This window comes from Apteryx rowi, unplaced genomic scaffold, assembly GCF_003343035.1.
Source record: "Apteryx rowi isolate R43461 unplaced genomic scaffold, aptRow1 scaffold_196, whole genome shotgun sequence".
Lineage (NCBI taxonomy): Eukaryota > Metazoa > Chordata > Aves > Apterygiformes > Apterygidae > Apteryx > Apteryx rowi.
This window is the reverse complement of record NW_020448263.1, coordinates 1,448,019-1,459,403: the sequence shown is the minus strand read 5'-3', so window position 1 is coordinate 1,459,403 and position 11,385 is coordinate 1,448,019.

The window sequence follows — 11,385 nt, the reverse complement described above, 5'->3', positions numbered from 1 at the left end:
TTGCTACTGATGTATTTGAAGAAGCCCTTCTTGTTGTCCTTGACATCTCTGGCCAGATTTAATACCAAACGGCCTTGGCCTTCCTCGTCTCATCCCTGCATACTCTGACAACGTTCCTATATTCCTCCCAAGTGSYYTSTCCCYSYTTCCACTTTCTGTAGACTTCCTCCTTCTGGTTGAGTTCTGCCAGGAGCTCCTTGCTCATCCATGCAGGTCTCCTACCTCCTTTGCTTGACTTCCTACTCACAGGGATGCACCGCTCTTGAGCTTGCAGGAAGTGATGTCTGAATAGTAACCAGCTCTCTTGAATGCCCCTTCCTTCTAGGGCCCTAACCCATGGGATTCCTCCAAGTAGGTCCCTGAAGAGGCCAAATTTAACCACATCTCCACTGCAAATTTCCCCTCCTCCAACATAAGTAGGGTTGGATTCAACCCCAGGCTGCAAACTGTTAAATTTAGGCGTTTTAATGTAAAGGTATTACTCAGTCACCTAACTATAGATAGATAGTGCTGTCTGTGAAACCTTGGACACCCACCTGCCCTCTAGCTGCCTTTACAAAACAGTGCAGGTCCTATGTTATCTGCCAGCAACATATGAATGTGATAGATGTTTAAAATGCCAGTAGATCCCTATTGTTAGGGAACTGAGTCACACCGTAGGCATCTGCAAAACAGCTATGTATCCAGACTCCCATTATAGTCATGGAGATCTGGTCAGTGGAGTCTAGAGAACAGTTCAGCCCACTCTGCAGTAAATATTTACCRAGTCACTCTCCAATGACTGTAGCAGCTCAAATGACTATAACGGGAGTTTAGACACCTAGATCACCTACGTATGGACATCTACATTTAAATATCTTAATTTGCCAGCTGGATSTCTCTCTAGTTTTAGCTTTGGAAAATCTTTTTGGATGGAAATAGAGATGGGTTCTCTGATTCTGTCCAACAGCTCAAAATGTTTTAAGGAATTATAAGAGAAAAAAATGTCTATGTATATATGCTGGTAGTTAGGTTCTCGGATTGCAATCATACTTGACAAATGGATTACAAATTTTGATGTTTCACCATCAGAGAAAGCATCATTTGGGGGAGAGACAAAGGCACCTCAAATGGAATGAATGCATATAATCCATTTTTCATCTTCTGAATATCACATCTTATTTAAAGAACCATTTAGACACTGTCTATGATCAATGTAGATAAACAAGAACTTACAGATGGAATACCTCACACAATAGTATGAATGATTTTCCGGAAGGCATATCTCTAAATAAGTACGTTAGCGTATATCTGCACTTTTAAACAGATAAAATCTGATAACATGAGTCCACCTTTACTGATTTAACTTCCTTATTCAAGGCGAGGTTTAAAACAGAGCTTAACTGCCATTGCTCTGTCACCTAAGATAGTTGTTAGCAACACATTGCAGTTATTGTAATAAGAGTCAGTAAATAGATTTCTATTTTCTATACCTGTCAAAAGTAGCTACTGCCCGCAAAGTCCTGGTTCAGTAAGCTCAGAGAAACATTTGGCTTAAGAAATGGAAGAAACAAAATTGCAAAGTACAGGAGATAAATCTCTGCGAATGCTACTAAGGTCTGAATTGACTAAGAGAAGTTAAATAACAGGAAGATATTATAAATCTTCCCCTGCTTCAGCTAAACTAATCATCTGTACACATTAAGACAGCATTTAATAAATGGTGCCCCGGGAAAAGTAAAAAATTTACTTGCTCATGAATGCTCTGCCAACAGCAAACTGAAGTCAAAATTACAGTGGCCTTTTAACACAGTTAACAAAAAAAATCAATAGCTTTTTATTTTTATTAAATTACTATCAGTGGAGAGAATGACTGAAGTATGTTTTGCATTTACTCCATAGAATCGTATCTGTAAGGATCTTGCAAATAATTGGATACAGAACCCTTCTAACAGCATGGCTCAGATATCTTTATTGTTGGAGGGGATGCTTAATACGCTGTTTTCCAGTGGTCCTTCAACAAGGAGAAAAAATCTGAGGACTAAATAATTGACTGCTGCTTCAAAGAATTAATAAAAAGCACTGCACGTAGAGAGCAGTTATTGCTCTGAATGAACTGCGTTCTCGGTGGCTTTGTTCTCCCAGAAAACGCATCAGAATTTCTATTACTAAACAAAGTGCATACCACCTCAACAGGGGAAGCAGAGAGGGGAGGAGAGATGTCATGATAATGAATATAAAACATGTTTTATTCCAAATACTACTCTCTTGAAGTTCAGATAACCAGACATCATTAAACATACCCTGAAGGAGCACAGACCAACAAGATGTACATTTCCATTTTTAACAAAGATTTCCACTTCTATTTGTTCTTTATCATACACCCATTCCCTCACTCTTTTTCTTGTCCTCTTCACATTTGTCTGCAATGTAATACTCAGAGGGTATGACAGGGTGAAGGACTGTGGCAGAATTTCCTGCAAAAGAATCCCAGAGGCCCATCTGGCTAACTGTGATGCGGGAAACTCGCTTCCAAACATAGATTATTTCGATGATTTTCAACCCGCACGGAAACTGTGTAGCCCTACACATTTTCCGTAAGTAGTGTTATTCTCTGTGTTGTGAGTTTCACCTTCCTTCACGATTTTTCACTCTCCTCCAGGGATCCGTGGACCACAGGCTGAAAAATTACTGCTTTCTACATAGCTCGTATGAGACCTGTTTCTACCCTAAGTACATTGGAGGTCACTGAAACAGGAAGGCTTCCCATTCGTCACGCATACTAACTATCTAGCACCTATACAATAGGCAGGGCCAGCAGTGCCCAGCCTCTTCATACGCTGACTCAGCTCACACCAAACGCGTGTGATGGTGATTGTGTATGCAAGGCAAAGCAGTTGCCACAAGGCCCCCACGCTAAGGTATCCATGGTGGAGTGGAGCACGCAGAAATTAAGGGATCTTTACCTCCCTCAAGGATCCTAAATGAGGGAGAGCTCAGAAGGAAGTTGAGCAAAAAAGAGCAGGAGAGAGGCAATTATGGAAAAACAATACCCTCAGGACAGCTCTTTCTCAGCCATAATGCTGCCCTGAATATAAAGTTTCTTTATTTTTTCATATTTTTCAAGCACCTCAAAAAGTATTTTCAGGTCTCAGAAAAGTTCTAGTAGCAGAGGCAAAAAAACAGGTGAGAAAATTTAGTTAGGAGTAAAGAAAATATTTTTTTCAATCATGTTCAGAAAAGAATAGAACTGTCTTTTTAATATTCTTGAGATACTCTACCCTAAATATTCTTGTTCATTCACACTGCCATACAATTAGGGCAGAGCAAAGCAACCACAAACAGTTCACAAGATGTATAAATAAAAAAAATGAGAAAGTCTGTATTGAACAGACCCACGATTTACCTAATTCTGTATCTTGTCTCCTACAGTGGTCATAACAAATGCCTATGGGAGAGTAAGAACAAAACTCCCAACCTCAAACTATTTCTGGCTCAGGAAAGCATATGGTTTCTATGCATTTGTTAATCTTTGATTATTTTTGAATCCATGTAAACTGCTTGAACTGATAGCATCCCTTAGCAAGGAATTGTACAGATCTACTATCTGTTGCCCCAAAAGTGACCTCATTTGATTTATTTTGATCAATGCTGCTCCCACTTTAATTTGAGGCCTCCACCCCCTCCCTTTTTTTTTGCAGTAGAAGGCATATGCCAGTGATGATTTTATAGACCTCTATCACATCCTTCCTCAGTTATCTTCTTCTGCACGCTGAATAGACCTTGTTTACTACTAAGTCAATCTTTATGTGATTGACCAGTATCATTAGACATTTTCTATACACATGTAAATATAAAGTGAACAGCATGTGTCATGGCAGCATGCAAACAGAACCAGAAAATGAAAACTTTGCCTTGAATTATTTGCCCTATTTATTATTGCTTTTGGCCGCACTTAGCAAAGTTTCATATGAAAAACGTGTTTCTAGAAACAAAGGTAGTGCAGTAAATTTTCTGAAAATTTACAGTGAAAAGATTGCAATCCTTGTATTGGGAATAGCTTCTGAGTAGTCCCACAATACATCTCTGAATAAATATGTGAATAGAAAATGACTACCAGCTTACAAAGCCCATGGCCTCTAAAGAGGAAAGAAAAATATTACTGTGCAACTTTGGTGGGCATCAATATTGAAAGCTATGAAATATTACAGGCTTGGTTATACTAACTACTCAAGAATATATTATAGTTGTAATAATGATTCAGAAAGCTACGAAAAAATTAGTGACTTGAAAAAAATCATGGAATATTGATAATTTTTAAAAGAGAGTGCTCTATCCATCAGGTGTATTTTCACTGAACACTGGGTCTATTTTTCTCTGTGATATGGTAACATTATGGCAATAATAAAATCATAATATTCATATCAATCATATTTGTACCAGTATTCCCTAAAATTTCCAGTATTAAGCAAAGTCATGGAAAAGCACTTACATTTTGTTTTCTTTGTGATTATAATTTTTTTGAATTTCTTAAAATATTCTTTTAATTTTTTTTCCCACCCCCATCTTCAGTCTCCCACAGTAAATAGCATGTTATTCGCTGTATCCAAAAACCAAAGCATTGAAATACTACAAGTTAGATGGTATACAACATAAATGAAAAGCAATTTGTGGAAAACAAAACAATCCCTAGTTACATAATGGTTTGTTTAATCTGAATAATAAAAGTCAATGCAGCAATGTATCATAATCTCCAGTATGATTTAATCTTGTAACATACAGTATGATTTAATCTTGTAACATAAAGCTTTGCCAGGCAGCCAAAAAAAAAAAAAAGTCCTCCACCCAACAGAGTTAGTCTTAGATACCTTCTCTGTAGATGGAAAATCATCTAAATCATTTCCACAGAGATATTTTAAACTGTATTATCATGAAAGCTAAGAAACCACCACTTATATTAAAAGATGAACAAACCCAAGGAGTAAGAATAAGATGCATCATGAAGAAAATGAAGGCAAACTGGCATCTTGCTAATGCGTAATTTTTGTGTAAGAGTTTTTCTTCCACTTCATTTTAGTTTCTATGGACACTGCTTATGTTTCTTAGGAGATGGTTCAGCACTGTATGTGCTTCTGAAGAGACTTAAGGAAGAGGATGAAAAATGTAGAGGAAGATAGGATATACAGAGCTGTATGGATGGGGGAAAATCCCTAGGAAACAGAAAAATAGCAGTACTTAAAGATAGCGTCCGGGCCACAGTGGTGCCACAGGGTCCTGCGGCGTCTCCCCCAACCTAGCAAGGGACCTGCATTTTGGCTCTAGCACTTGCCCAGGGCCTCCCTGAACCACACGGCCTCCTCCATGCACCCTGGCCCCGCTTGGCATCCCAGGCTTCTTGGCCTGGCTTCATCACCATGGATTCACAGGGCCATCACGAGGCTGCGGCTGATAATGTGGAGGTGGAGGCATGATGTGGAAGAAATAAAAGGAGCTTGATACAGCTAAGACGAAGAGGCTGGGTTGAGATCTCCATTGTTAGTCCGTTTTGCAACATAATTAAATGAATCAGTGATTAAAATCCTCTGCCCATGCTTGCTGAAAACAATATAATCTGTTTTATAACACAGCTTGATATTTATGAAATTCCTTCCTCTAAAGGAAACAATAACAGGTGCCATATTAACATTTGTTAAGGAAATAATAACTAGAAATGGCAAGTTTTCATAGAAAGTAATTGAAGTCATCCTCTTTGATGTATCCAGCTCATGATTTGGTAGCTAGATGACATTAAAGCACACACAATTAAAAGTGAGAATTGAAAAAAAATACAGAATTGAAGACTTACTGGAATAATGTGCCACAGCTTTTCAGCTGAACAGAAAACGTTAGCTAGAGAAGCCTCTCTGCACTACACTGTCTTGATATGGAGAAAGAAGACCCCCGTCCATTCTGCTTTGTTACTTCGTCAGCTTGTTTCAGAACAAGCTTCTCCTCCAAAACTCTGCCTCAAACCTGAGAAGTCATGAAACAATTGCCGGCGACCATGGACATGCAATGCAACAGACTACAAGCCAAAAAAAAGAAAAAAAAGTGACATAGAAAGGAAGCAGAAAAGTCTGGGGGAGTTCCCAGGCCATTGTTTTGTTCAACAGTGCACCGTTCACCTTCAGAGATATTTAAGCCCACAGCTCCCACCTCACCACCGAGCTGGGCTAAGAGTGCACTCACAGCTGGTTGCTTTTCATCACCTAACTGAGGACAATGCGTTAAGCTGCAGAAACTAATACATGCACCTGCACGCTGCAAAATCCAGGCAATAATTTACAAGAAAATGTTACCTGGAGAGGGACATGCTAAAGAATTGGTGAGACAAATATCTATCAGAGGTAGCCTCTATTTACTTGGATACACGGACAAAAATGCTCACAATGTGTGGTCAAGCACTGGAACAGGTTGCTCTGAGAGGCTGTGAAATCTCCATCCTGGGAAATTTTCCAAAGTCAGCTGAACAAGGCCCCACACAAGCTGCTCTAATGCTGAAGGTGGCCCTGCTCTGAGCAGGAGGTTGGACCAGACAGGCTCCAGAGGTCCATCTCCCACAAATTATTCTCTGATTCAACTTGAACATGGGAATGGGCCAGCAAAGCTCTAGACTACATCTATACCAGGAAGTTATGCAGCTGGAGGGAATGCTTCAGGGGAGTGGAATTAAATCATCTTAGTTGTTATCTCAATATGTCCCTGGCATAGTGTTGGACTGTTACAACTAGCAGTCTCTCAAACAACTCATGGGCAGAGTTGAGGAGGCAGCACATACCCACATACACTGTCAATGGGCAGTTTGCATGCAGCTAATTTTTTGAGGCAGTGGAAAGACTTTAACAGTGTGGACAGAAATTGTCCCATGAAAGCTGGCTCTAGTGCCAGAGAACAGCCCTGGGCACATTTGTTTATTAGTATAGCGCAGCCCCAGTGTGGGGAATACCAATGTATTTCTAGGAGTCCTTCCCAAGTTTCAAAAGTGGTACTGTGGTCTTTATCAACAATAAGTAGATCTTTTTGAACTTCCCACAGGATGTCACAGCCCATAGATTCATTACTTCTTTTCTTTTTTGAGAAAACACCCTGAGCCTATCAGTTAGTAAGAGGCTTGAAGGGGCTGGCACATCATGCTGCAGACAGGCCTTACAGCATGCAAACACTGCAGGCTCAAGCAGTTGTTCCAGAAGGGCACAGGCCTCCCATAAGTCCTGTAGCATATCTGCCAAGCCGAATATTCTGGAGCATCCAAAACAGTATTAGGCAACTGGTTCCCACACTTCGCTCTAGAGAGACTTGGCTCCAAAAGACACAACAGAATGGGAAACACCTTGCACAAAACAAAAGAGAATATGGAAATCTAAAATGAAGCGCTGTAAAGTGCAAGAGTAACTATGAAGCAAGAACTGTTCCCATGGATAGTCCCCTCTTTGGCTATACAATTGCAGAAAACAAAGAATATATCTCAGTACTTTACCAACAAAAAAATTGATGTTATGATATAGTAGTATGCCATTAGGATAGAAAAAAGTTATTTTACTGACTCTCTTATTCTTAACAGGAAAATATTTTACTAGCTCATCCACTAACCTCATGAAGGTCTCTTGTGCTGCCTTGCAAAAGAGACTTTTAAACTTCACAGGTGCCTCTCCTGCCTGGCAAGCAAAGACAGCATCCTGCCCCAAGGAGAGAAGAGACATCCCATATCACTGGATCAGGATGCAGTAGCCATTCCGGCTGAGGAGCAGAAACGTTCATGCATTATTCTGCGGRTGGGATCCATGAATAACTGATTTGCAGGCAAAGCAAAAGATTGCAAAACAAATCTGGATCAGATGAAAACAAGCAAACAAATTCAGATTCTTGCCAAAACAGACAATGTGAAAATTTCTTTTCATGTCTAATGAAACATTCCATTGCACCCCAAAAGTAAATGTTTTGTTTACAAGCAACTGTTAAGAAAATGAAGGAAAGAAAGGACTAGATTCACAAAACTGCTCCTGCCTCGCTCTTCCTTAGCCCTGTCCCAGACCTTTCTCCAAAATACCTCAGTTTTGAATCACTCCTTCACCCAGGATCTTTCATTCAATTCCCTCCTCTGCAGGAGTGGTTTTGATTTTATTTCACAGAACAATGCCCAGAACACCAGACTTGTTATTGATAGGGGAGGGTCTTGCTCTGAGTCTCCCTTTTTAATACTCTTCCACCTTGCATAAATAATTAAAGGTCCRGTGCAGCAGCAACTGACACCTCCAAGTGAGTGCCTAGTCTACTAGGCTACAGAGACATTCTCCTTCATGCCCTGTTTTGAGCAGTTTGTTTGTTTTACCTTCTAACCTGCAACAGGTCCCTTTTAGGAGAAAAGGGTAAAAAGCACCATTTTCTCTTGTATGAGTGACCTGAGTAGATCATCCGGTTCTACAGAAATTTTGTTCTCTCATAACTGGAAAAATGACAGTCTTAGGTTTGTATGACATTCTACATGAAATAAGAACAGAACTCCTTACCTTCTACATTATGGTATTGCTAAAGCTGTTCTTTTGGCCCACCGTTATAATTTTRTACTCTGTTATGGAATTATTGAGCCCATGGTTCAGTCAAGTAAGTCAACAGGGGATAAGGGCCTTGAATTTTCTATGAGGGTCTTGATTCTTCCAGCCAGCTACTAACTAGGAGGAAACATTTTCCTTGTCAGTTATGCCTTAGGTAACCTGTGGATAACCTTTACAGTTCACATCACTGAATCTAAGCATCTCAATTTTCTTTTATTTTTCATTACAGCCTCATTTTTTTCCATCCGCATTACAAAATCCACAAAGACATTTTTGGTTTCTCAGCCCTTAAAGGCTCTGTATCATGTAAATGTAATGTACTATATAGCATCACCAAAACTGTAGAAACAAGAAACTCTTTTTAATGTGCATTTTTAAAAGCACAGCTTTGAAGGAAATTAAGTCTGTGAAAAACAGGAGATGTAATTGGATAGCAATGATTGCAGCACACCACACTACAAGTCAAGAAATTCCTCAACTCTGTCAATACTATCCAGTAATTAAAAATATCAATCACTTCTCTATTCCTTTGTCGTGCAGGGACAGGTTAAAACTTCAGATACCTACATTCCTAGAGGTATAAACTATAAATACCCATGGTAATTGTGTCTTGTTTGAGTTTCCATGGAAACGGTGTTTATGGCATTGCTGTGTTATTGGGAAAAAATGAGTTATAAATAATAAAGAGGATAATGTTGTTTCCCTTGGTCTGCTGAACCGCTTCAGGCATTGAGACAGATGAATTGGATAGAAATGGGAAACAGCAGCTGTAACACCAATGCTTATTATCATCCGTGCTTTATTACTGGAAAACCCACATTACTGTTAAAGCTTCATAATGTGATGGTGCCAAATTACCTTTTATTAACTATTATAACCACTAAAGAGCTAACTTATTTAGAAATAATTGGCTATGTTATTTTCACTCAACTGATTTGCAGAATTCTAACTTGTCTTTTCAAAATGATTCAACCTCAGTTTGCATTTTGCTCATTTATTCTTTTATATTTTATCCAGGAATAAATTTTTGTTTGTTTATACCTCCTATTTTGTATTCCYGCAGGCATTACAGAATATCCCTTACAACTACTTTACTTTTGTTGATATGCAAAACTTTATATAAATACATATTCCCCCAAAGCTAGGAAACTCTCTGTTGTAACATAAATGGGTCACTTTGTGGAGGCAATGCCTTTTATCTGTTTCTGTAGGTTTAGTAAAAAACAAGTGTGCCTAATCTATTGCACACTCAAATGTTGGTACATAATTGACCTGATAGTCAGAATCTCTCTGTGGTCTGTCAGCAATTTCTGCGCTCACTAACTTTGAGAACTAGTTCCATAGAAATTGCTCCTGTGAGATATTCTGTATTGTCAAGCCCTGCTGAAGTCATGGGTAATTGAAAGTATACCACACTACAYAGGAGGCCTTCAGGACCACGTTCACAGGGAGGACTGAATCACTTAAAGGAGGAGGTAGGCACCCATGTCATAAATAACCTTGCCACCTAGCTTTCATCTAATCCAGGGGAAGTCTATAACTAGGAGTTTTATCCTGTAGGACCCAATCCAGACAAAACATGCGATAAGAAATTGAGTGTATCCCTGCTTCCCCACTGCTTTAATATCTAATCATAACTTTATCATCATACCCATAGTATCAGCACTTTTACTAGCTGTGAGAAGCCCAGGTTAAAACCTCCTGTATTTTAGAACAGGGATTTTTACACTGGTATCACATTTCTTACAAGGGTTTCTTAATGGCTGCTTTTAATCACTGTTGTGAAGTAGGTCTCTTTTAAGATCTCTTAAAGCTCTCCCACATTGGATAAAATGCTTCAGTATTCTTCAGACCCAGGAGACAATGACAACTTAGTCTGCTTATTGAACATTCACCCCCGCAATTAGGGTGAATGCAATTAATCTTTGATGAAGTCCCTATGTCCACATAAACAGTCTTATACTCTAAGTTTGGATCCAATTCGGAACTTTGAAATTCAATCTTATCATTAATTGTTTTCTATAGCAAAACTCTTTACTAAATGAATGGCCCAGTTTGCTGCTTTGTTTCTTGTACTAGCCAGGAGCAAAGTCTTCAGAGAAATTCCATAATGGACAGTAATAAAGAACCCTAGCCACGAAGAAAACCTCTGCCTAAGATTACACTGTCAATTGTTGCTTCATGTTCGCAAGTTTTTTCTCTCTTTTATAAATCTTGTTTTCAAACTGGGTACCAAAAGGAAAGACTTTTTTTTATTTTTTATATCTGTCATCTATATGTACTCTCAAACTCTTGATCTAAGCAATATGTTGTCTAAGAGCTCTACCTGTTAATTATGGCTTGTGTAACAAAAATATTTATTTTGATTCAGTTTTTGTTTTTTTACACAGAGAATGTTGAGACAGGCTTGCACACATAAAGATTTATTTGCAAGGTCCATAGCTGATGGCATACATAGACTCTAGCAGTTAAAGTTATTTTCCAGGAGAGGAAAAAAAAAAGAGAGAGAGAAAGATTCTCACTCCAGTGGCAATCACTTCCTATGAGAAACCTGACATAAGAAACATAATGTTTCAGGATCTGCAGGTGTGAAACCATGAGAACACCAGCACAAGAACAACGCAACAAAATCACTGCCACTGCCACAGCAGCTTGGTGTGCTCATGTGACAGGCTGCAGAGCTGCAAGTGAAAGGCAGCCAGCAGTATTACAGGAGAAGGGCTGCAGAGTTGCAGAGGGAAGACCTTGAGTTTTGCAAATGTTCAGGCATTTGAAGCAACAGTTTTAAATGTTCCAGAAAAAAATTAGACAAATG